This window comes from Lissotriton helveticus, chromosome 3_1, assembly GCF_964261635.1.
Source record: "Lissotriton helveticus chromosome 3_1, aLisHel1.1, whole genome shotgun sequence".
In the NCBI taxonomy this organism is placed as follows: domain Eukaryota; kingdom Metazoa; phylum Chordata; class Amphibia; order Caudata; family Salamandridae; genus Lissotriton; species Lissotriton helveticus.
The window spans coordinates 825,875,024-825,902,626 of NC_136061.1; positions in this window are offsets into that span (position 1 = coordinate 825,875,024).

A 27,603-nucleotide genomic window follows, 5' to 3' on the forward strand; every position below is an offset into this window, starting at 1 on the left:
GTGGGACAGGGGGGATGGTGGGAGTATGAGTGTGGGCCTCCCTCCCCAAACATGCCTCCCAAGCAAGATGGCTACCTACCTGTAAGGTGAGGGTGAAGAATGCAATGGCTTCCAAGTGCTCCGGGGAGGGGGAGGGCTCTATCCTGCTTAGGTGTGGGACAGGGGGCATGGTGGGAGTAGGAGTGCAGGCCATACTCCCACAAACAGGCCTCACAAGCAAGATGGCTACCTACCTGTAAGCTTGTTTGGTATACTGCAATGGCTTTCAAGTGCTCCTGGGAGGGGGAGGGTTCTATCATACTCAGATGTGGGACAGGGGGCATGGTGGGAATAGGAGTGCAGGCCATCCTCCCACAAACAGGCCTCACAAGCAAGATGGCTACCTACCTGTAAGTTTATTTGGTGTACTGCAATGGCTTCCAAGTGCTCCTGTGAGGGGGAGGGCTATATCACACTCAGGTGTGGGACAGGGGGCATGGTGGGAGTAGGAGTGCAGGCCTTCCTCCCCCAAACAGGCCTCACAAGCAAGATGGCTACCTATCTGTAAGTTTGTTTGGTGTACTGCAATGGCTTCCAAGTGTTCCTGGGAGGGGGAGGGCTCTATCATGCTCTGGTGTGGGACAGGGGGCATGGTGGGAGTAGGTGTGCAGGCCATCCTCCCACAAACAGGCCTCAAAAGGAAGATGGCTACCTACCTGTAAGCTTGTTTGTATACTGCAATGGCTTCCAAGTGCTCCTGGCAGGGTGGGAGGTCTATCATACTCTGGTGTGGGACAGGGGGCATGGTGGGAATAGGAGTGCAGGCCTTCCTCCCCCAAACAGGCCTCACAAGCAAGATGGCTACCTACCTGTAAGTTTATTTGGTATACTGCAGTGGCTTCCAAGTGCTCCTGGGAGGGGAGGGCTCCATGGTGCTCAGGTGTGGGCCAGGGGGCATGGTAGGAGTAGGAGTGTAGGCCTTCCTCCCCAAACAGGCCTCCCAAGCAAGATGGCTACCTACCAGTAAGGTGAGGGTGAAGAATGCAGTGGCTTCCATGTGCTACTGGATGGTGTGGGGAGGGCTCCATCTTGCTGGGGTGTGGGAAAGTGGGCATGGTGGGAGTAGTAGTGCAGGCCTCCCTCCCACATACAGGCCTCCCAGGGAAGATGGCTACCTACCTGCTAGTTTGTTTGTTCAACAATGCAATGGCTTCACAGTGCTTGTGGGAGGGAGGGAGTGCTCCATGCTGCTCAGGTGTGGGACTGGGGGCATGGTGGGAGTAGGAGTGTGGGCCTCCCTCCCCCAAACAGGCCTCTCCAGCAAGATAGCTACGTACCTGTGAGGTGAGGGTGGACAATGCAATGGCTTCCAGGGGCTCCTGGGAGGGAGGGGGTGCTCAATGCTGCTGGGGTTTCAGACAGGGGGAATGGTGGAAGTGGTAGTGCAGGCTGACTGTGCTCATGCTCCCATGGTTACATTGCAAAAGATGTTTAGGGTTCATGGGAGTGTGTGTCTGTTGGATCTGTGGGACAGGTTTTTTTGGGTGTGTGGTGCAGATGGATGTGTTTTGTCTGGTGTGGTGTGCGTTTTTGGATTTGCAAAACAGTACATATCAATGTGTTGTTTAACATTTGTTTGTACTTACCAGCCTCCACTCCCCGGATACTCCTGTGAGACTCTCAGGATGCAGTATGGCAAGCACCTTCTCTTCCCATGGTGTGTATGTTCTTGGTGGAATGGGAGGGCCACCGCCAGTCCTGTCAGCCAGCTTCCGGTTCTTGCTTCTCCTCTCTTTAACAACCCTCTTGAGATCATGCCACCGCTTCATGATCTCCTTCTTAGATCGCGGGGTGGTCCCTCTACTGCATTGACCCTTTGTACTATCCTTTCCCACATTTGTGTCCTTGTGGCTAATGGTGTCTGTTGGACCAGGCTACCAAACAGTTGTGGTTCCACTCTGACTATCTCATTGACCATGACTGTCAACTCACTCTCTGTGAATTTGGGCATTTTCTGTGATGCCATGGTGTGTGGTGTTTGAGGTGTTTGTGAGTGCAGGGCTGTGGGTGATGGGTGTGGTGTTTTTGTGTGAGGTGTGTTGTGTGCTGGGGGATTGTTGGTGCTGGTGTGAGGGTGGTGGTGGTGGTAGGTGTTCTGTGTTGTCTTGCATCTCCTGTCAGGTCTGGTGTGTGCCGTTCACTTCTGGAGTATTGCAAAGGATTGTGGTCAGTGAAGGGGCTGGTTTTATACTGAGCTGTGTGGGTGTGTCATAATGGGGTTTTGCTGTCAGGTGTGTTGTGGGAGTTGTCCTGGAAAATGTATGTTTTTGTTTGGCATTTATTTATTTCATTTGGAAGTGTTTTGTGTATTTGGGGGCATGGCTACTTTTTTGTGTGCAATGTTTGCCTTTGTGGTGGTGTTTTTGCATCTCCCGCCATGTTTTGTGAGGATCGTCTGCTGCGGTGGCCATGCTGCAGCTCTCCTGCTGGCTTTCCCATTCACTGCAATGTGCGACCAGGGCGGTCGGAAACAGCAGTTCGTACCGCGGGACCATCGTGGATATACTAATTTCCCGTGCGGTGTCTCCGCATTGCTAGCGGCGGGTTGTAGCATTTCCGACCACTGCGGTCGTTTTTTGAACGTCACCCCCCCACGTAGGGCGTTTTTTGTTGGCCCGCTACTGCCGCGGTCGGTCTTTTTTGGTGGTTTTCCTAATTTGACTGCCGGTATATCCACGGTCCCAGCGGGCGGTTGTTTCCCGCCTCCATGGCGGTCGGGGTGGTTTTCCGACCGCCATCCTAATGGAGCCCTAAGTCTCCATGTGTACCTAGAGAGATTGTGGGTTTCCAGAATTAAGTGCATAGCTCCTTTAATTAGGCCTTTTAGGTGCACGAAGGACCAGTATTCTATTTTTAGGGGGCATTTAATCCTCTGTCATTAAAGGATATTCTAGTTCATGAAGTTTGGAAATGCCTAGGTGAACATTAAATAATTTGTGGCACCTATTCTGTTGCTACCCAGCTCTACATGAGACCCTAGGAAAACACATACACAGGGTGTTTAATGACTTCTTTTCTCAGCCCTTACCCCTAATTTGCCCTAATTGTCAAATAAAGCATCGCCGATTCACAGAACATTAACTTCTTCTCACATTCTCATCTGGAGCATGGACCTTCAGAACCACACAAGTCTCTTTCACACAGCTGAGAGTACATATACAACAACACTATCCCGCCATACATGACCAATGCAACACAAAGGAAGGATAAAATAGACTACACTTCATGGGTCATGCTTTACAATAAAATGGATGATGGTTTAAATTAATGACATTTTTAATGAAAATTATAGATTCTTTAAGAGATTGTCGAAACGGAAGCTCTGCTGGATAGTGGAAGAGTTTCTCTTTTCACGAAACCATGGGTCCGACACATCATTTAGTGGTAGTGTAGCCGCTTAGTTTCTACCGTCATATTCACAGTTTGCCTCATCATTGATAACCTTTGTTCCAGTGGCCCGTCTGCCACACGGAGAAAGGGTCACAGTGATGGTTTCCTCATCTTATTATGGCAGGGTGTCAACCAAGGTGAAAGGTACGTCTCTGACACATCCTAGCATTTCAAGAACATTTTCTATTGCTTTTCAGAAATGCAACCCCCTTGAAGGTTATGTCTTAAAACAGAAGAGAATGTTTAAAGGGCAGCATAATCATGGCAGACCACTGGGCTTTAGGCTGTGGAAAAAATACATCCCCCACACCAATGGATGGATTTTCCTTACACAGACCTTCTCCAGGCAGGTGGGGATGTTTCAATATGACAGGTGGTCTTTAGCAGGGTAGGACAAAGTCAAGGGCTTCCACAGACTCAATTGAGGAGCTTTCAAGCATAGGCTATATGATTATACTAGTCTTTTATTAGTCCTATTATGCTAATACTCACCGGGGCATTCAAGGTTTGGTGCAGTAGGAGTTGCAACATAAATCAGTGGAGTAACGAATCCACCAATTCCCACTTCCCTTGACCTACTTAGAGGTTGGGAAACTGCTGGATATCGAATGGAGCCTCAGCTGGATCTGCCTTCCCAAGCCCTTAGTACTGTGGCCCATGCTCTACAGGACCTCTGAGTCCTAATGGTGAATACTCAGTCATTCACCACAATTTATTTCTGCACTGGACAACCATGCAAAGCATAGCCACACTGAAGGTTTAAAGGGAATGCCGAGTATGCCAAATACACATAATGGTCTAACTAAGATTCATCTGTGATAAATGGTGATCTACTGCAGCAACAGAGTTATTTTTATCGTAGAGATCCCTGCAGTGGGGGGTGCGAAGGATCTCTCAACTGAGTGTTCACTCCTCTGCCAGAGATCGAAGGCAAGGGCATCTGGCAACATGGGGCTGATGATCCACCCTACTTAATAACTTATACCTACTAATCCTCTTGGTGTATAGACCATCAACAAGGAATCTCCAGCCATCACTGTCTTGGAATTGTATTTCAATCTGACTCTAGGTGCAGCCAATCTCCATGCAGTCAACATTGAGGTATCAGCTCCAGGGGTTTCTTGGCCTTTGATAGGCCACCAACTAGGCGCCAAATGATGCACGAAGTCTATAGTTTTACTGTCTCAAAATTAATTTAAAATTCTAAAAGTAGAACATCTAATTCAAATGTATTGCTACCCAATGCTGACTAAATAGTAGCAGAATTATTTATAAGAGCATTTTTAATCATTAAACATTAAAATATATTTTATTTTTCTGAAAGCCGTACTTCCCAAGCATTTGTGAATGCTTAAGAGCCAATATCATTTACAGGGCTATATAACATGTGACCAGTTTATTGGAAATCTAGGAAGGTTCATAAGCCTTGATGAAGGGACTTTCTTTGTTAAGGTTCAAAGAAAATAGGGTCCACTCGGTCTCACGCCTGGACAATCAAGCTTTCTGCGACAGTGCTCTCCTCCTGCTGTCTCATAATAAGTAGAGTTAATCGTGCAAATTAGCAGTGAAAACTCATGCTGTCTAATTGATTGAACACTTGATTTGATATTTCAAGAAACTATTTAAAGAAGGAAATGCTGGTCTCCAATGAATAATAATAATATATTCTCTTTCCTTCTGGTTGTTATGAAATTCTAGGCTGGGTTTCTAAAAAACCAGCATATCGTGTTTTTGCCTACATTTCCAGAACCGATAACAGTGATGTTGTTAATTACTTTTTCAGTGTGAATTATAATAGCAATACTATTTTATAGCAGACACTACAAACTGATTTGTCTTTTAGTGCACAGTTAATATACATTAATTAGCCAACTTCCGAAATGAATAGGCATCTCTTCTGTGTTGGATTGGGTGGTAGTGTACATTTTAAGACACTTGTTCCTCTTTTTGTCTTTAAAGGCCATGTGTGAGGAAAAGTGAGTCAAATGCTTTACTGTTTTGTGTGAGGAACGGAGTGCCTACCCAAGCAATAGGTCAGATTGCCTCTATATTACATGTCATTTAGATGAGTTGTATAATTTACTCCTGCACTGATGGCACATTGGGAGAAGCTGGGTAAATGGTACTATGAGATCCTGTACAAAGCTATCTTAACAAAATAACACACTGGTCCATTCAGACCGACTTACACATCTTGATGAAATCTCATCATCAAAAACTTTATTTCGGCCAAACATGGCCATACAAGCTCAAATAAAGCAGACTGCATTACATTTGATTAAAAACAGAGGTAAAAAAAGAGCAGCATTGCATTCATAGCATTGCCCTGGGAGAAACCCCAACTAGCACAATAAAGACATATTTTGTGGTCATAATCCATTGTCATCTCAATTTGTCTTTCTGACATACCCCACAGCCCCACATTGATGTTTAAGTGAAACATAATAAAGTGCTTATGCATCATACGGGCAATCTTAGAAAATCATGGCTCAATTGTCCCATTACTTCAGACCATGTTGTTGTTTAAATAAAGCGGTCATAAAGTGCTTGTGCATCATATAGGTAATCGATGAACTAATAGAGTGCTTTCACATCGCACAGGGAATCTTAACAATTATTACATTCGCCAGATAATTGATTTGCTAAAAAGGCCTGAGTGTAGACAGAGGGTCCCCATGATTTAATCTGGCGACAGTAACCAATCAGACAGAAAAGAATAAACAATAGGTTATTTGAACATTATGGTTAACAAAGTTTTTCTTCGAGGAATTCTTGGATGGCTACTTACAATTTAAAAAGATACAAAAAGTAGGACGAAGAACTGAGCCCTTAAAACAGTATGATGTCCCGCGCTAGAGAGTTGACTTTAAAAAGGCACTACGAACGGACCACATTGAGAATAATAAAAGTGAGACAGAAAACACAATGGGTGGGTGCGTGTCATATCTCAGTAGCCTGTATGCCTCTCTGCAATGTGTAAATTCGAGGTTTCTACATATCTGGCAAAGCCAGAGTGTCCTTGCCCTTTGATACCCTTGCAGATATATAGTACAAAGATATCTGTCTCATCTGTATTGTTGCAAGCTGGGCAACCCCGATCAGGCGAGTCTACCCACTTACTTATGCACAATGGGAGCACCCCGTGTCTAAACTGGAGGTATAGTTTCTTGGCCAAAAGTGGCTAGATGTCATCCAAGATCAATTCTAATCTCTACTGGTCTTTGACTTGTGAAAACTCAATTGTTAGTCGGCCAGCTGCAGGATTCCCTACTGCCTGTATGCATTTGTATTCCCTATAACTCTCCACTAGGGTTTTCCCTGGGCGTAGCAAGGCAGGATTTTTCTGCATTGGTCCACAGATTACCTCTCCCTATTTAGGTGCAGGTGTTCCTGATGTGTACCAGCCAAGGAAGTATACCCACATCCTGCAACCTCAACACTTCACTCAGCTCTTCCCTATAAGCTGACAGTTCTGGGGTGCTCCACCGGTGATCCCAGAATAAAAGGGTGGCTTCATCAGAGATTGGTCAATCCCCAAGTCCATTCTAAGGGGTGTATGAGGGGAACTTGGGGGAAGCCCAAGGAGTTTCCTAGCAAAAGAGTTCTCGCTGTTTACTAGGGAAGCCAGGATGCGGTAACCCCAGATTTCAGCACCATACAGTGCAGCACCCCTGGCTTGTGCTCTGTAGATTCCAGCTGCCGGACTTATGGTTTTATGGGTACAGCTTCTGTATACCTTTGAGAGGCCCCCCGTTGACTGTGCCAACTTTAAACTTGATTTCTGGATTTGCGCATCCCAGTCCAATTTTTCTAACAGCGTAGTCCCAAGGTACTCGAAGATCGAGACTCTCTCTAACGGGTTTCCAGTTAAGCAGGGATTTGGGCGGGTACTAGTACTTGCATTAAAAACCATATATTTAGTTTTTTGTAGGTTAAATCTCCAAACCATGAATCCTACCAAACAAACTAAAATTATTAAGGACCTTTTGAATTCCCATGGGTGATTTAGACAGGTAGAGAGTATCATCCACAAACATCATTGCAGGGATTTTGCGATTTGCAAGTTTGGGGGCGTCAATGTCAGTCTCTGTAAGTAATGACTCAACTATTAATAAAAAGACAGAAAAGTGTCGGGCCAAGATGCAACCTTATCGTACACCTCTTTCTACCGGCAATGGAGCGGATAGGTCGCCATTTTGCCCATAACTGATTTGGGCATAATTACCTTGATGGAGACGTTCCAACTGATGGTATAAATCTGGTGGAACACCCATGTCCAAGACGAGTGCCCACAATTTCCCCCTCGGAACCAGGTCAAATGCAGACTTACGGTCCACAAAAATCAAATAGAGGTTGCCACCCTCTAGAAGTACACGCTTCCAGTATAACATTTGGAGCCTAAAGATTTGATCAGTTAGATCTTGGCTCTAAACCCAGCTTTAAGGGGACTGAGTACCTTATACTCATCCATCCAGCTCTGTAGCCGTCCAAGAAGGACAAGAGCAAATATTTTTTGACTTATGTCAATGATTGAACTGTAAGTGGCGAACCCTTTTTAAAAATAAGGTATAATTTCAGCCCAAGCCCAGGTGGTAGGAATCGCCATTCAACGGAGAATGGCATTGAACAAGGAGCACAGGAAGGGGGTCCAAATAGCAGGCTTAGAGTGGAAGAGGTCACCAGGGATCTTATCAAGCCCTGGGGCCTTGGAGGGTAAGATCCTATTTACTGCTTCTGTTGTTTCTTTTAGGGTGATGGGTGGGGCAGATATCTCATATGCGTGAAAGTGGTACCCACTGGCTCTTCTTCACCCACCTCCCTCACATATAGTAATTCAACAAGTGACCTCCATTCGTTCTCTGCTATATTGGGTTCACTGGTGCTTTTGGATTCCTGTGTTTCCACGTTAACTATATTCCAAAAAGTTTGCATGTCATGTGTACTCAAAGCATTGTTCAAGGTGTCCTATTTTTGTAGCTTTCATGATGGTTTTACTATGAAGCACCGTTTTTTCTCTGATTAAAGCCCTATCATTGTTTATGATTGCAGCAGTAAGATCTGTTTTGGCCTTACGACAGCTCACATTATACCATGGATGTCTTGATCTGTTAGCCCCATTCGTTCTTTTATTAGGGTTAAGTATGTTAGCCAAGCTAATTACTAAATGGTGGTGATTATTTGATATTTCAGAGAGAGCGGTTGGGACCCCATCAATCCCAAATAATTGTTCCACTAGTGCAAGAAAGGGAATGGATGTTTGATATAGCAGAGCTAACATTTCTTCAGATTGGCAAAAATCGACCCAGCGTACTCTCCTCCTACAGTTACTCAGTTTTAACCTGTGATTAACTGATGATAATACTAAAGATGCGTTCTTATCACAGAGTGAGGTTACCACTAGTATGAGAGCATTGGGATCACTATCAACACGGGCACGACATTAAAATCTATCACCATATGCCATGATTTGGAATTTACCAGGATATGATCTATGATAGAAGCTTGCTCCGGTCTATTAATGGTGTATTTCTCCGGGGTATCTGATTTAGTGCGACCATTGCATGCACTCATTGAGTGGTTGAGTATAAGGGTATTTATCTGCAATACTAATGGAGACCATACACGTACCGGGGGGATGTCTGGCTCCAGGATAGGCCAATGGAGGTCCTCATCACTGCGGTTACCAGTGACCCAGCCTTGCAGTGGTTCAAACTGGCAATTAAAATCCCTGCCCAGTATAGCCCAAAATTATTTCGGGAATTGCTGGAAGAAAGGCTCTCAGTTGTTCAAGGGTTGGTGACACCAAGCCATAGCATGCCGGGTGGGAGTAGACATTAATCAGGGCAATTCTGATCTTCGTGGGGAAAGTTAAGAAAATTCAAAGAATGTCACGGGTTGATGTCTCTATCTGCTTTGCGACACATCCCAAGTGCACGCCAATCCAAGTGCATAGTCCCCCCTATGGCCTTCCCCTGCACGCCATGGAGGCTGTTATGCTAGACCTGGCATATCCAGCTCTGTGAATATCCATCCTAGCCCAGGTTTCCTGGAATATGCAGATTTCATGATGACCAATAAATGAGTTCCATTCCGGATTGTCCAGTTTGGAGGCGAGTTCTGCTATGTTCCAGGAGAGGCCCTTTAACCTGGGTGGATCCTAACATGCTTCTGGGTTTGAAAAGTAGACACCCTGCTTCACTGTAGGGCATTGAGGTCGTGAACTTATCTCCTTCAACCAGACTAGCTGTGGGCTTTTACTGTCAACACGGGGGCCAATGGTATTGTCTATGTTGTTTGCACTCCCACACTGTTGGTCAATAACTGGCATTGGGGGCCTGCTGGGGATGGTCAGGTTTAATATGAGTGTTAGCTTCCACCAGCCATCCTTTATTGTCTACTCCACTCTCTACCCCATCCTGTTCACAATGCCCCTGTCCTAGTGTCATCCGCTGCCACCAAGACGAACCCCTCAAGTAATCCCCTAAAGGGACGAAGTTCTCAGAAGAGGAGCCCCCTACATACGGGTCAATCCACCAGTTCTAGTGAGTTGAATCTGTTTGAGAGTGGCAGATTATAGAATAGTGGGCTAGGTCGGTGTGGTCCTCTAAAGGGATGTTACTTGAACTGATTCCACACCCCCCTCTCATGACCATCCTGTCTTTTGACTACTGGGCTAAGACTTCGGGGGTAGAAGTGACCCAGAGAGAAAGAGCCTATATCCCCCTGATGGTTCCCATCTAAGAGTGTTTGTACTATGTTTGGTGACCCAAAATGAGACATTTTTCGGCCTCCAGCCTACCCACCCCACCCTACGGGTCATGAGTATATCATCAGAATTCTTGCATGAACAATTTCGTTGCTTAGCCAACCAAAAGATACATTTGTTTTTTAATTGCAGAGTGAGATTCCCTAGAGCTCTTAATCCGCCCTGGTACGCCAGTTAGGATAATTACATGTGGTGCTGCGGGCGGGGGGAGATTGTTGAATGGCAAAGCTGATCCTGCTTCCTCACTTTCTAGACACTGAGCAGAATTTGCTCCAGCTTCAAGACTAGTTCCCTGAGGGAGATGATCATAAACCCGAGACCTCGCTGAATGAGACTTACTGTCTCTTCCAGTCGTTTGTATCTGAATTCGTCCATGCCTGTCAGATATATCGTTAGTCCTTGGCCTGGCTAGATGACTCAACCGATTCTTCCCTCCCTCCTGATTTGTATGATTTGAGAAGAGTTACAAGGCTTGGGACTTATTAGTGAATGCTCTACCGTAGTTGCGGGAGAGATTTGTTGCATATCTAAATATCTAGCAGGCTCATCCCCCTTGTGAGAGCCTCGATCTTACCAGCCTAGTTTTCAACAAGAGACACAAGCTTATCGACCTTTTCAAGAAGAATGTTAAGTTTGTCCTTTATAATGACCCTCTTTTGGGCATGCATGTCCTTGACTAATGTATGCCCCATGGTTACTGTGCCAAGCCTTCTTGCAAAGCAGGCCCCTTCTTTGCCTCTCCCGAATCTTCCGCCACCAGTCGTTCACTTGGGCACTTCTTGCGTCTGGGGCCAGTGTTTCCTGGTGGTTTGCATTTACTTGTTCGAGGTAGACCAGTGAGAGTTTGATCAGGGGGTACTTTAGGGCCAGGTGACTTACAACCCATACTGTGTGTCTTTGAGTAGGCGACTCTAAAACCAGAGCTGGTGCTAGAGGCGAGACATTCTGGATAGGGAGGGGTGCGACTAACTCTGTGCCCAATGAAAGCCGCCTTTCTGTTAATTCATTTTCCGTTGCCACTGCTTCTATTGCCCTTTGGAGCATCCTGTCAATGGAAGTTTACTGGCATGGAGTAGCTCTTTGTTGGGATTGAAGATGGGATTTGCCCACACCAGTGCTCTTTCCCATGATTGTAGCTACAAATTTGAAATGATCCTACAATAAATTGACGCCAAATACCCTCCGGCACGTCTTTTGCGCCGATCCTTCACTTTCACTTTCGGAGGTTAAATGGAAAACCGGACTATGACGAGTAAAATTGTCAGCAACTCCCAATACACTACAAGGATTTGAAGTGCCAGTCAATACAGTTGATCTCTACAAATTGAAGAAACAAAAGAAGATTCTAACCTTGCTCCAGGAGGCTGGTTGTCCAACCTTAGGGGGATGGCCCAGCTCAGCCTCTTCCGGGCTTGGACGGGCGCATCCCACGCTGCGGGAGCTCAAGTCCCCTTTTCAGCACCTCCTGGCGCGAAACACATGTGTTGGCGCCTCCCCGGCACGTAGAACTCTGGGGATTGGAGTCCCCTGATTGTGGCAACAGGCGGTGAGCGCAGGCAGACAGATACGCACTCCCGTGCTGCGGGAGCCCAACACCTCTTTTTAGTACCTTCTGGCACAAAAGACACGCGTTGGAGCTTCCCTGGCGCGTAGAACTCTGGGTAATGGAGTCCCCTGATGGCGGCAGCAGGCGGTAGCAGGCGGTGACCACAGGCAGACAGATACGGGCTCCCCTTGATGAAATCTGACATTTGCAAAAGACATCTCAACGGCTGAATCCATTTCACCCCCTCTCAACTTGGCCTCCTTCTTACCCTACTTCTGTCCCCAGACTAGATGGACTGCACAGCTGTTCTCTCTCCCAACATTTCTCCCTCATCATCTCAGCTTCCCTCCACTACACTTGCACAGTAGGACAATATATTTTTATTATCTTTCCTTTTGCAGTTTCTTTTCATAGGTTCATTCCCATCACCTATTCCTCTCTTTCCTTCGCTTCCCCAAAACCAAGTAGCCTATGCCCCTTATCTGTGGTTCCTACTTCAATGATTCCCTTGCTCCTTTCTGTAGCCTCTTCCTAATTCCTAAAAACAATCAAGAGTAGACAATAAAGACAGGATGAGGAGACTTTAGTTGTTTGGTGTTCCCAATTTCATACTACCCAGTTCCACTTTTTTCCAGAAAGTAATTTTGCTTTGAATTCCTACCAGTTATTCAGCCCCAGTAACCTATTATCATTTGTTTTCCCATTCCAGACCTAGGATTCCATTTCGGGTTAGGTGCTGTTTTTTTGACCGAAATCATGAGAGTTCTGTCAAAATGAGTCTAAGTATTCTCCAACTTGAAAATTCTAAGGTATGGGTAGAAAATTAAATAAGTTGGTGTTCCCCTGTACACGTGCGTTCTCTACTCGGTAAGGAACCGGGGATATTCACAAGTTTTCTACACTCATAGGAAGAGGGAGACAGCTGACATTACCCATAAAAATTGATGTCAAGTACAGTACTATTTAATAAAAAGAATTGTCTTGGCATTTGCTTCCTAAATTCACACAAAAGTATGTTCAAAATGTGAGGAAAAGGTATTGAACTTCAGGTCATAGTGAAGACACTATTGTTCACTGAGGATTACAATAATAAAATATTGGGGAATTTTTCTGCAACCCTCTTAAAAGCTATTGAAAAAAAACAAATAAATAGAACAATATTAAATGACTGGATTACCTTCTAATCAAAGAGTTTGCCAGAATGCATGTATTGTGATTGGCAGAATATTTTAAAATCAAACCAGTACAAAGGGGACTATGAATACAATTAAACCCTTCTTTGTGGAAAAGAGTATTCTTGCAAGTGGTGTAGGATACTCAACAAGTGATCTTTTGAACTCATTGTATTAATAATCTTACTAAAGAAATACATGTATTGAGTATTGATATATCCTCACTGTAAGATGAATTGAGTAGACAAGTAGAAACGGAAGAGCTTGAAGAATTTTTAAAAGAAACTGAGGTAAAAAAGAGGAATGTGAGAAAGAAACGAAAGCAAATAAACTTGAAAAACTGAAAAGTAATGATTATCAGAACAAGCAATATATGCATCTGTTTAGACAATGAATCAAGTCACAAATCAACAAGGTTACAAACACACCTTTCAGTCATAGAAAGATCTTCAGCTACAGTTAATACGATTATCGCTATGAGTTCCTAAGAAGAAACACATTTATTATAATAATAATAATCCACATTTGTAAAGCGCAAACAATCACCCGTAAGGGTCTCTAGGTGCTGGGGGCCGTCGGGAAGATTAAGCAAGCTATTGGCCAGAGTCACATGGTGCTGGGCTAATCTGCCGCCGGTGATCGAACCGTGATCCCCAGATTCCGGAGTCAGTCGCCCTGGCCACGGCGACACACATCTACCTCTTCCTGAAGTGATCACCATAAAATGAAGGAGAGCAGATTGCAGTTATTTCTGTAACCATACTTTTTCATCCAGGCAACCCATCAGAAGGAGGAAAAGAAGACACACCCACAAGGGAGCAACCACCTCAAAGAGTGACCCAATACAAATTAAAGAAAATTGAGTTTTGAACATATCCACCAAGTACATACGTGTCTAGGTTATTAATTAATTTCAAACAGGAGGGATTTATTTGAAACAAAAAAAATTGTATACATTTTCTAGAGAAATTGCAATGGTGGCAATAATTTTCGAAAGAGCCACAAAGTCAAATTCAGCCTATATTGCAGCACTTTAAAAATAAAAGTGCATTGGAATGTCCATCTCAAAATCCAAAAGGACTAATTTTTTGACAAAAACTGTTGACAGTGAGTTAAATTAAATCCGACTTGACAACTTCATGAGAGTTTTCAACTTGAAACCAAATGAGAAGCAAAATATACTTACATTATTCAATGATGAACAGTATTGATCCACTGTAAATATGGTTTGGCAAGTGGTACATAGAAATAAACCACTTAATAGCTAAATGTAAATAGGTACTTTTTAAATTCTCTTATGATCCCACAATTGAGCCTAACATGCAATATCGTTTGATCATTGAAGAACTAATGAATCCACAAAACCCTTTCTTATCAGCAAACATGAAAGAACACCTTCTTTGTATTGCTTACCTAAAATTCATACAAATTACCAAATCCACCATTGAAACAATTGTAGAAGTGAATGACTTACTGTTTCTGAATATAACCATATGTGTAACCCATTATCTAAATAAATTGTGAGCATATATTCCAACTCTCATCAAGGATACTTTAAAGAAATTAACAATTAATGAGATGAGTTCAACTGATAAGTTATGTGCATGTGTTATCACGAATATTTATGAAACAAATCCCCTCCTGAAAATCCTCCAAACCAGCATGGAAATGATTAAGCAACATCCAGCAATAAAAATGACATGCAACCTCATATCTGACCTCCTGAATTTCATACTGTTTAATAAATATTTCACAATTAATGGAGTTTACAATTTACAATCAATTGGAATGGCCATGGGCAGCAATGCATCGGTGGAATATGACAACATGTACAGGTATTTTTTGTTCACAAGAGGGCACTACAATATCCCTGTTGTAGCAAAATTATCAAACATTGGTTGCAATGTTTTGATGACATTTTTGGGTATGGTTAAGAATCAATGAAGATTTTTTAGGGTGTACAGAGTACAGTGTAAGAGCAGCATTTATTAATTTGTCTGTAACAGTGGATACATGAATTATAAGCACTTTGATTGAGCAATCATACTCGAACATAAAACATGTAATACTTACCTGCAAATGAAGCTTACCAGACCCTACAGTCTCTCACAAAATTGTAGTTAATATCTGTTGACACTTTTACCAAATTCGCCGTACAGCCAATTAGTACTACTTAGAACGAGAATCCCCAATTCAAAATTTCAAAATGAGAGACCGTCAAATATAATTTTGCAAAGAGCACATAAAAGACTCTCAAATGTTTAAAATGAATCTGCTATAAAATTTACAACCAAAGATCAAAAAATGCACCTTAAATTAATGTTGTCCTATATGTGAAGATCTATTTATAAACAATTACCTATATTACGGATTGACTATGCAGGAAAATAGACTTTAAAGATTGACTAGTGAAGGCTCATATTCAGTCAAATAAAGGAACATGCCATTCTTTACATGTTTTTCACTTATTACAGCATTACGAAAACAGCAGCATACGAAATACACAATCTGACTGTCAAATCCCAATCTCTTGATACAAGAAATGTGACTTGTAATATATTTAATTAAATGCTAATGTGGTACAGGGTTTGTCAGGGAGACTGCCAAAACATTCAATACATCGATTTTGGACCATAACTTCATGATTTGTAGCCAGAATTATAAAAACAATATTAGCTTGGTATTTCCATCAGACATCACAATTGTGTTCCAAAATTTGAGAGAAAATATATACACCACCCAGAGGATGTCATATGACCAGGGTAGTTCTGTACGAAGAATCATACTTTAATTACACGTTATCCACTTGGTGTTACTGAAGAGCAAAAAAGAGCTTTCTTTGAACTTTGAAGATTACCCTACCAAGTGTAAATGACTTACAATAACAAGAAATACATGAGGTATGAATGCGAGGGCTAGCCTTCATTACTAATGAAGAAATTGAAGCCTGTAACTCTTTAAGCCAATATGACAATATTAGATACATAGGGGCTTTAACCTAATATATGCATATGAATTGGAATTTTTCACCAAACGGAATACCATTGCTTCTTGCAGGTCTGTAGGATGATGCATGCACTGCCATGTCGCGTTATAAATTATAATGTAGGAGAAATTAAATGATTTCATGGATTATGATGACATAAGTTGCTGTCTAGATGAGGATCTGCCAATGATGTGTTTTGTGGCAGGTCATGTGCAGCGATCAAATTATGAATGAAAAAAACAGGAATGATTGGCAAGTAAACAGTAGAAATTGTCAATATTTTCCATTGCAGTAAACTCTTAATGGACAAAAAAATGCAATTTGTTTTTGCAATATAACCTATCAACACTTGACATGAGAATCAAATGAATTCCAGTTATGGACTAGCTATATGAACACACAGATGATATCTATTACTATTTAACAAACGACTGTATTGAAACAACATTGATTTGACAATAAAGAAGCATTGACTATATTATCATTTTGCTAGTGGATTGGTAATGAAAACATATTTCATCTAATGTGTTTTCTGGTTAGTTTGACTGACTTTGTAATGGATATATACACAAACTAATGTATGTGATTTAACAAACTTAACTCAATTGCCCTTTTCCCTTCTGGTGTTTTAATATTTTATTTGCATTTTCCTTTCTGTTTTATTGTTTTACTAAAAAGTTACTAGGATATTTGCTTCTTAACAAAGGGGTTCCTCCGAAACTCATTCAGAATTTCATGTGCTACTAACATTGATAATATATTAAGTATAGAAAAACTGAATTGAGGAATCTCAAAGAAATGATTCTAAAAAATACATTTGGTATACTGCCAGTCACTTTTGAGGACTTAAAGTTTAAACAACCTGAGAATGGGGTTTCCTCTCACACAGGTGAATTCCCTGCCAGCAAGGAACCAGGGATATTCATATTTCTTCGGTGAATACGTGTCACTCAGAATAGACATCCCTGTGCTGCAAGACATTTACTTCCACCCATATTTCAACCCTGGTTAACATTTAGAATAGTAAAAAATCAAAAGGAGGGAGAGAAGAGGTGGTGCTGAGTTGCACCGAGGTGGGCACGTCCTCCTCTTGGGAAAGTACTAGTAATCATGAGGGTCCACCTCAACAAGGGTATGTGTACATCCTGTTGTTGTTGGAGTATACACAATGTTTTAAGATACCCCTCATACACCAAAAGGGCCCTTGGTGTCATGCTTCATCATTGGGGTCTTCCCGCCCGGCTGCCGGACGGGGCAGTGCTGCAACAAGCGACTACGCCGGAGCACCTTTCAAATGAGGGTGCTATGTGAGTGAATGGGAGTGAGTGTCAGTAGGGTCAGGGGTGATATAGAAAAAGTGATGTTAAAAAATACCTGGGCTGGTGATAGAAAAAACGTTTTAATAAGCACTGGCTGGTATTGTTAAAAAAATGTGGTGTCGGAAAAATTAAGCGGGTTAATGGGCTTATTTTCCTGTGTAGGTCAACATGACCCCGGTCCTGACGAAGGGGCATGTCGCCCCGAAACATGTAGGAGACGTGGGTTTGTTATCCTTACCCCAATGGGCCTAAAACCTCCCTTGACAATGTGGTACTGTCTTCTAGAAGGCTGGCGAAAAGGAGACTTAGGCTTTGTGGGCTGCTTCTTAGAGGAAGCATGTTTCAAGGAAGAGGAATGCTTCTTTTCTTCAAACAATTTATAGAGCTTTTCATCCAGTTCTGCTCAAAACCGCTGGTTAACCTGGAAAGACAACCTGAGAGCAGATTCTTTCCGGACTGAATCAGTATGCTAGTCCTTTAAAACAAGGTTGCAATGGACCACCACACAAGCCGTAACCAACAAAGCAGAGGACCTCACCCCATCAAAAGAAATATCAGACATATCTTCAACCTGATGTTTGATTTGCTTTAATAATCCTGAATAGTCAGATTCATCATCCTTTGACCCAAACAAAGTCTTAATATCTGAAATCAATGCATGGGCTACATAGGTACCTTATATTCCAGCCCTCAGAACCATATGTGTGCCTAAATACACCTTGCACTGAGCAGCATCAATCTTTTGAATCTGGGAAATCCTGCAGCATATCCTGCAGCAGACATAAATCGGGGAGCACAGTTTCATCCAAGTCTTTCGACTCTCTCTTTATGACCTCATTAATATATGGATGCACTGGAACATGCAGAGAAGCCACACTCTGAAATAGGCATAAGAGAAAACCTGCTGATGTCTCTGGAACTTCATCCTCCGAGAAACCCATGTTAACCTTAACATGCATAATCATCTCTGGCAATATATTTCTAGCAAGGTACTTGCCCTTATATCCCTCAACTCCAGGACCCTCATTCTCCGATCCTGAGGACTGAGAGGACCTTAGAGGCAGAGCGTCCTTTGGTTTGACTTTGTCTCCCATCTCCAACAAAGTCTCTTTTAACCGCTTTGTAATCTTGCATGATCACTCTCCTTTCTCCTCTTCAGAGGAGAAGATATGGAATGTCCTCATTCTAGTATGTTTTCCTATATTAAGAACAGAAGAAACACTCTTAACACAGCCAATAAAGCAACGGGTATCAATTTTACCACAAAAACGGCTGCAGGGTACTCGCTCAGCAAGCCTGATTATAACGACTCACCCATTTCATTGTTACCCAATCGGGAAAGTCGAGAATGCACAGCTCATGCACGCACTCTGCACTTGGTGCACATGCGGCGTAATCACGGGGAAGTCAGACATCCGAATCCCCAGACACCGTAGGCAACCTCCCTAAGAAGTGTCCGAACACGCCTGCATCACGGCGTCATGCCAGGGAATAAATCCATCTTGCTTTCCAATTTCTAATGTAGATGCTGAAAGCAAACAAAAAAGAATGCCTGCCCTCCTGCATGTCTCCCTGCAATTCCCTCAGTCAGGGCTGGCTTTAGGGCAGTGCGACTGGTGCGACCGCACATGGCGCTGACCTGTGGATTGGTGACTACCTCAAGGGAGTGGGCGCTTGTTTAGCAATAACTGATGATTGGAGAGATGAGGAGCACTTATGCCTGGTGGTAGTGAGAGAATAGAGGAGGTGGTCATGGGGTGTGGGGGCGCCATAAATGATTCTCGCACTGGGTACCACCATCGCTAAAGCCGGCCCTTCCCTTCATCATGGATATGCACAACCCTGCCAGCCTGCATCCCGCCCTGCTGAAATAACGGCCGGAGAAATCACCAACAGTCACATCTGCAGGAGAAGCCCTTTCTCCTCGTCCCATTCAATCTGTGGGTCTACAGAAAAAAATAGCCTGTGTTTAATACCGGCAAAGTGTTTGCTGCTGCTGGGACGCCACTGTTGGGCCGTGCAGACACCCGTGTGCCGCCATTGCCTGCTGCCCAAGGGGACTTGAATTCCCACCATCCCTTGTGGCGCGCACGCCGCGCACCGCATCATCGAGCGCCAGGAGGCGCTGAAAAAGGGGCCAGGAGCTCCCGCAGAGAGGGATGCCGCGGGCATGCCCGGGCCAAGCCTGGGCCAAGGGCGGGCCTGTCTGCGCCCATCAGAGCCCAGAAGAGGCCGGGCTGGGCCACCCCTCGTCCAACTGTGACTCCAAATAGACTAAGGTGTGCCAAAAATCGACTGCGTCTTTTTGAATCTAAAGGTATTGCCACATACATAGTCGCTGGGAAACGTAATGGCGTAGCATGCTCAAACCCTTTGACTACGACAAGTATCGACAGCATGCTGGAGAGAGCAGTTAATATAGTTGCTAACGAAATAGAATTAACCGAAAGGCAAATGTCATTGGGTCTGGTGGCTCCACAATGCAGCCTAAATACCCCTTTGGTATTATATGTTGTATACTGAACTTCCATTAGTGCTGCATTATTGCACTTTTCGTTTTGGAAATTATTTGATTAATTATAATTTTTTGTTTCATTGTACAATTTCACATTGATATGCCTATTGTTTTTAGCTTTTGAGCTTTTGTTTTTAGCTTTTGAGCGATTCTTGTAGATAGTGCCCTATTTGTTTTTCAATTATTTGACTCACTTCTTACATTCTGCATGTGTTACGATGTTCACGCAATATGTCCGCCACACTCTTGCGTACCTGAGTCCGCTCACTCTGTCTATGACGGCACCGTCTTTTATTTGTATTTCCCCTTCCGGGTTACAAACCGCGACCATTGCAGCCGATTGATACAGATCCCCGTGAACTACCCAGGCATCATGTCAATCTACGATTAAGTAAGTCGGCATTTGGCCGCGTTTTGTCGATTTGATAACACAATAACTGTACGTGCTTGGACACGGTACCTAACCTTGGGATCATTTCCTCACTTCTAGATTCCTTTATCATTCGCTGACACGTGAGTGTGTATATTTATGTCACGCATGCGCGGTTCAACATTTTCGTTTCAGACACGGTAACACACCCGTTCACTTTATATACCAGCATGTATTTTATTTTATTTTTAACTTGGTAGACCCTATATTATTTTTACAGACACTGAAATTCACTTACGTTCTGATTTCACGTCTTGTTTTTAGAAGTCGATCACTCGTATGCACCTCCTCACTCTTCTCTACCTGCTTGCTACGTTTATTACGATATGTAGGCATTATGTACTGATTTCGTTGGCATACACTTAGTGCTATATCTTTGTATTTATGTTATAGAGCTCCCAGATGAAGGGTGAATGACCCGAAATGCATTGGAGCAGTTGGCATTTTTTCAAAATTCAAAATTTGATGGATTAAAGGAATGTTTATTATAATCACTGAATATCATATGGAATTGAGTGTTTATCATGAAGAATAATGATGACATCTGAATAAATTGTGATACCAGCTTTTGTGGAATCTTGCTTGACGAGAACCCAAGGTGTGCCCACATGACAGGGATGCCACTATTGTCTAATAGTGGCACTTGAACAGTATAGAGAATATACAACAGTTGCAATTAAATCTGCCATCTGGTTATCTTCTGAAAAATATTGGACGTTGGGAAAGAGGATTACTGTTCCGTTTAAGAGCGGGCATTATGAAATATATGCTTTGCTTTCCGTAGGGTATACCAAAAAGCTTGATGAAATGTTGTGCCCATGTGATAACCTTGGTAAACAAGCCATGCTACACTTCTTATTCTTTTGTAATTTTTATCAAATGCACACAAAACTGTTTCTGATCCCTTTTTTTAAGACAACTGCCACTATTGACCATAAACAGCTTACGTAGAAATTCTTAAACTAGAAGAAGATGCTCTGGTCATTCAAGTAGGTTCTTTTCTGAAAGCGGCAATCGTTCACGTATTTCCATGGGTGATTAATGATGGTTGAGTTTTAACGTGCTTCCCTAATTATTGCCTAAAGTGAGTTGTAAAAATCCTTTATGTGTGCACTTTATATGTCATCCTTCTTTACAATGAATAGATGCATTTATTTCCACCTTATAGTTATATTGTTGTGCTGTTTTGTACCAACAAGCTTTTTATGTATATTGTCTTCCATTATACTGCTGTCTTTTTATATATCTCTGTGTTTCCATATATTTTAAAGTATTTTAATATTGATCTATTCGACCTGTGCTTTTATGGATACAATTTTTGAATCCGAATAAAGATTAATTGAATTGAATTGAATTGAGAAAAATAACGGGAGGAATGCTGGGTAAGTACTGTTTACGTATCCTTGGTGGGAGACGGTTTGGGCAGTTTATACCGGTATTCCTCTGTTCTTTTTTTCTGCCTGGTGAATAGGATGAGTAGAAGGGGGGCCTGTGGTAATGAATATTCTCTATTCAGTTGGTACTGCAGAGAAATGCTATATATGTGTAATGCCCTCTGTAATTTTATTGGACAACTTACTAAATACATTAATACACTTATGAGCTCATTTTTTTATTTTGCTTAGGTCATATGCTGCCAGGTGGTCAGTGCACTTGTGAGTCAAATGGTGCAGAGATAAAAAGGAATGCTGGTGGTCGATCGTACATTTGGAAGTCTGTTTGAAGGCTCATGCCTTATCAGGCTTTTAGGCAAGGGGACATCACTTGCCATCAGAATAAATGTAAGTCATTTTTAGGATTCCTGGGTATTTCATGTCTAGGGCAATGTGGATACAAATTTGTAGAAGGTCCAAGTGTAAGTAGCATTCAACATGCGAGGATCTGTCCCAAAGCACAGGAGTCTATTAGGTAGCTGAATTTACAGATCTGGCAAATTAGCATGGCACAAGCAGTTTGGTGAAGTAGGGGGGTGCCCAAATGTGCAGGGTCTTGTTAAGTGGACCAGGGTGTTGAATTCAACCCTTTGCTTTGTTGGGTATGGGATGAATTTAAAGACCTCACATTAGCTTTATCCTGCATATCTGAGGGCATATTATATTATGCGTATCTCATTGTTTATGTTATGTTGTGTTATGTTAGTCACATTTTTTTAGTACTCATTCTGCCATCCATCTTAGACCAGAGTCTGATTTGACTTGTGAAGATGTGCAGAGAAGAAAGATAGGAGGCCACTGACATCTGGAAAATGGGCAAGACAGTAGCTGTTTGGAGAAGCTGGGAGAAAAGAGGATCAGAACTGACAGGATGATAGGATTTTTGAACTGTTGGGAAACGAGGTGCACTCTGAACTGCCTGCATTAGATAAGGTTAGGAACTGTCTTAAAAAAGCATGTTGTGCACCAGATAAGTACTGGCCAAGCCCAGTAGGTAGTGCAGGTATACAAATTTACAGTCTGGGGCATGTAAAAAAGACGACGTCTGTCGTATCGCCATGCCACGCCACGCCACTGGTGACGAGGGTGTGATGCCAGGACATCCCTCCTCCACACAGTGTCAAGAGAGCATGAAGAACGGGAGAAGAAGCACCACTAATTAGGCAAATGAGCGCCAGAGAACAGCGTGATGTTGCAGACTCCACATGGACATAAGGAACTCCTGTTAACCGAGTTCCTGAAGCTCAGCACGAAAGAAAGCTGCACAGCACTGGGGTAAGGGCCCAAACCCTCAAACTGGCATACAGGCGTCACGTCCGTTGGCCATTTTTAGGTCAGGTGCATCTCGTAGAAAGACATTGGCCCCAGCCCGGCGGCCATTTTGAGGTCAGGCAAAAAGTCAAAAGAAGGACCCTGAGCCCGCCAAAAATTGATTTTGAAGCTCCCCAAAGCCATAAGAAGTGCTAGGAGAGACAGTGAAGACAGCAGCGCGTCATCATGTCCACCTGACCTGATTCCATGCAGAATGCGACTCCAGGTCCAGCCACGGCCACATCGCAAAGGCCCATACTAATGGGGGTATCGTTCCTGCATCCCCCCGAACCTCCAATACTGACTTCAGGAAACAGCATGGGCCCCAAGTCGAAAAGTTGGATAGAAGATTTTGAAGATTTTATGAAAGGCTCAAGAGTAGATGATCCTGACCATCAACTCATAGCGCTAAAGAACTTAGTGGGCAAAGACATTGCATAGATAATAAAAGAATTGCCCTCAGCAGACACCGCGTCATACACAGACGTAAAGGATGCTCTAAACAGAAAGTTTCTTCACAAACGCAACCGGTACTAGGAACGCTACACCTTCAATCTCACGTCCCAAGAATGTGATGAATCCATGGGCAATTATATCTCATGACTAAAGCGTCTAGCACAAAACTGCGAATTCGACAACTTTAACACTGAGGACGCGCTTCGCTTACGCATCATTGAAGGATGCCAGTCCGAGTCACTGCGACATCGACTACTCAAAAAACATTATTCACTCTACGACATTGAAGAACTTACACGTATAAATGATCAAGCTGAAGAACACGCAAAGAAAATGGAAGCTGGGAAAACGAAAAGAGGGAGCAAGCCTTCGTGTTCAATCCCAGACAGAAACACAACGTTGAACGGATCATCGGAGACCCGACAAACTCACGAGCTCGTCCCACGGTGGGACCCGAACCAAGAAAACTCAGAAGGAACCGCTGCACTGCTCCCGCTGCGGCTTATAATATCCACACACTGGCACCTACCCTGCCCTGTGTCAACAATGCCACCAATGTGGGAGGGACAATCAGTTTGAAGCTATGTGCCAAACCAGTCGTAAAGAAACTTGGCTGGTGAGATGAAGTGCCGGGACACGCTACCACGCAGGGGCGGTAAATGGAAGAGGAGACCGGTCAACCAGTTCATCCAGGTCCAGCACTCAGTCCCAGGCATCGTATTGATCTCACTGATTGACATCAAGAGAATCGTCCGCACTTACTCCCATAGTGACGAATATGTATGCATGGTGGCTGACCCAGACCGACTGAAGAAATACCCACAACTAAATATTCTAATGGGAAATTTCTCTGCCAAGTTTGTTCTGGATACAGGAGTGTCACTGAACTATATCTGCACAACGGAATATGAAAAAATGTGCCCGAAACCAAAGCTAGAACTGGCAGCAGTGCGCGTCTACACATGGATGTCTAAAGAGCCACTGCCATGTCTAGGACATTTTCCCACAACTCTAACCTACAAGAAAAGATCAATTCAAGCTCATATTCATGTCATAGAAGGCCCTGAAGCTGCCGACTGCCTACTCAGCCTACCCACAGCAGAACGGTTGAGGCTGGTAGAGATCATCTTCAAAGTAGATAACTCGCCTGACATGAACAGCAAATTCTCGAAGTTATTCTCAGGCTCAGGAAAACTAGCCAACGTTAAAGTTAAACTGCACATCAATGAGCAAGTCACGCCAGTGTACCAACACCACAGGACAGTGCCATTTCACCTCCAGCCAACGGTCGATGATGAGCTTCAAGATCTGCTGAGAGAGGACATCATAGAATGATCATCTGGACCCACTCCCTGGGTGTCACCGGTGGTAGTCGTGCCCAAATGAGGACATGAAAATAAAGTGCGCCTGTGCTTGGACATGCGTGCCCCAAACACAGCCATAGAGCGAGAAAGACATTCCGGACCTCATATTAGTGACATGATTACCCGCCTCAATGGAGCAACGTTTTTTTCAAAACTGGATCTTAACAAAGGGTACCACCAGCTCGAACTCCACGAGAAATCAAGATACATCACTACTTTTACAACTCATCAAGGAGTCTTCAGATATAAACGCCTCAATGTTGGCACCTCCTCAGCAGCGGAAATCTTTCAAGAAGCTGTGCGGCGAGTGATTCACCACATTCCCAACTCATTCAAATACAGTGACGAGTATTTGGCACGACACAGGAAGAACATGACAAACCCTAGACCGCGTGTGCCATTCCCTTCTAAACGCCAACCTCACACTCAACAGAGACAAGTGTGAATTCCACAAATCAACCCTCAAGTTCTACGGCCGCATCTTCTCTAAAGATGGCATGAGACTTGATCATGACAAAGTCTCAGTGCTAGCTGACACTCCGCAATTTCGCGATGTCAGTGACATTTGGTCATTCCTGGGCATGGCCAGCTATTGTGACAGATACATCAGAGACAATGCCACTATCAGCTACCCACTAAGAGAGCTAACGAGACAAGGACAACTATTCCACTAGTCCAAGGCATGTGAACATGCTTTCAACAAAATCTAAGACGCTGTAAGCTCTGCCTCCCATTTGGCTTACTTCAACCCCAAATGGAAAACAGAAGTCCCTGTTGACGCCAGCCTCGTGGGCCTTGGTGCTATTCTTGCCCAGTATGTGGACGAAAGAGACCAGCATCACATCATAGCTTATGCGAGCCCCAGCCTCACTGACACGGAGAAAGCATACTCTCAACCGGAGAAGGAGAGCCTGGCTGTCATAAGGGCATGCAAGCATTTCCATCTATTTGTCTAATGGAAGCATTTCACACTTATTACTGGCCATCAAGCCTTAATCACTATTTTTGGCAACCCACAAGTGAAGATGCCTCCAAGAATCGAGAGGTGGGGGATCCACCTGCAGGACTACACCTACACAATCATTCACAAACCCGGAAAGGCTGAAATCCCAGCTGATTGCATCTCACACCATCCTCAAACAGTTACACAGACATGCACTTCGCTAGCCGAAGAATGCCTTCACTTCGTGACTGATCGAGCACGCCTACCTGCCGTCCCACTAGACGCCATTACAGAAGTCACTGCCAAGGATGCCACACTCCAAGATGTTATGCAACGCATCAGATCGGACTCATGGAGACATCTGGAGACCTCCCAAACCATCACTGGTATCAACATACAAGAACTCTCATCTTTCAGACACGTCAAGGATGACCTCATATTCAGTGTAGATGGATTGTTACTGAGAGACAGGAGAATAGTTATTCCTCAACAACTACGACAAGGGACCGTCCATCTAGCTCATAAAGGTCACAGGGGCCTAGTAGCCATGAAGAAAGCACTGCGTGAGAGAGTCTGGTTCCTATCTCTTGACCAGATAGTAGAAGCCACGCTTCAAGACTGCCCACAATGCCAATTAGTGGGGCGAGAAGAGCCACATGCGCCACTGCAGATGTCTGATCTCCCGGACGGTGTATGGCAAAAAGTAGCTGTAGATTTCTTCAGCCCACTAAAGACTGGAAAATATGTCATTGTTGTCATGGACGAATGTTCTCGTTTTCCCATTGCACAACAACTATCGTCTACAAGAGCGTCTACAGTCATACCCATCCTTGACAAAATATTCACAGCATAGGGGATTCCACAGACCGTAAAAACGGATAATTGACCACCTTTCAATGAACATGAGTTCAAAGAATTCACAGACCAACTGAACTTCAGACAACGAAAAATCACCCCCTTATGGCCTCAAGCCAACAGGATGGTTGAACGCTTCCTGGCCACCTTGAAGAAAACAATACAACAAGCTAAACTGTCCCAGCGTGACATACAACCAGAGATCAATGAAGTACTGAGAGCCCACAGAACAACACCACACAGCACCACCAACAGGTGCCCTGCTACCCAGATGCTCGGGAGAACCCCGCGTTCCAGGATTTCGACATCATACGCAGTCATTCACTTCAGACTACCGACCTCAGATCATGAGACACTAATGAACATTGATAGAGAAAAGAAAGCAAAGATGAAGAACTACACTGATAATCTGCAGCATGCAAAGACGTCCAGCATCCAAGAAGGAGATTGGGTTCTAGTGAAACAGGAACAGAGAACTAAAGGCGCCAGTCGATATCATGCTCACCCGCTACAAGTAGTGAAGAAGAAAGGAACCATAATCACAATAGCCTCCACAACAAGGAGGACCATGAGAAACGTATTGCACTTCAAGAAGTGTAATCCTGCAACCTATAGCTGAGAAGATGAAGAAGACAGAGATACAGATACCTCAGATCCCGGAGCAGACAGTCTTGAAGAAGGCCCTCGCATAATTAACATGGATGAGGCCAGAGAACAACCGCCTCCACACCGGCCACAGAGGACTACTCGAAGGCCGATACGACTCATTGAAGAACTTTTACCTCTTGGGTGCCCATGACGAGCTCAGCTCGTCATGCAGCATGGTGGCGCTGTGCTGATGACGAGCTGAGCTCGTCATGACCTCTGTGGAATGCCCACGCTGGGATAATTCCCCTGCTGTGCTGGGCGTTCCAATGGTACGGGCGTGGTCATGACGAGCTCAGCCTGTCATCAGCAGAGCACCACCGTGCTGCATGACGAGCTGAGCTCATCATGAGCACCGCTGCACTGCGCGCGGCCCCCCCTTCCTCCGGGCCACGGGGAAATTAGCCCCGCGGCGATGGGGTAAAGAACAACA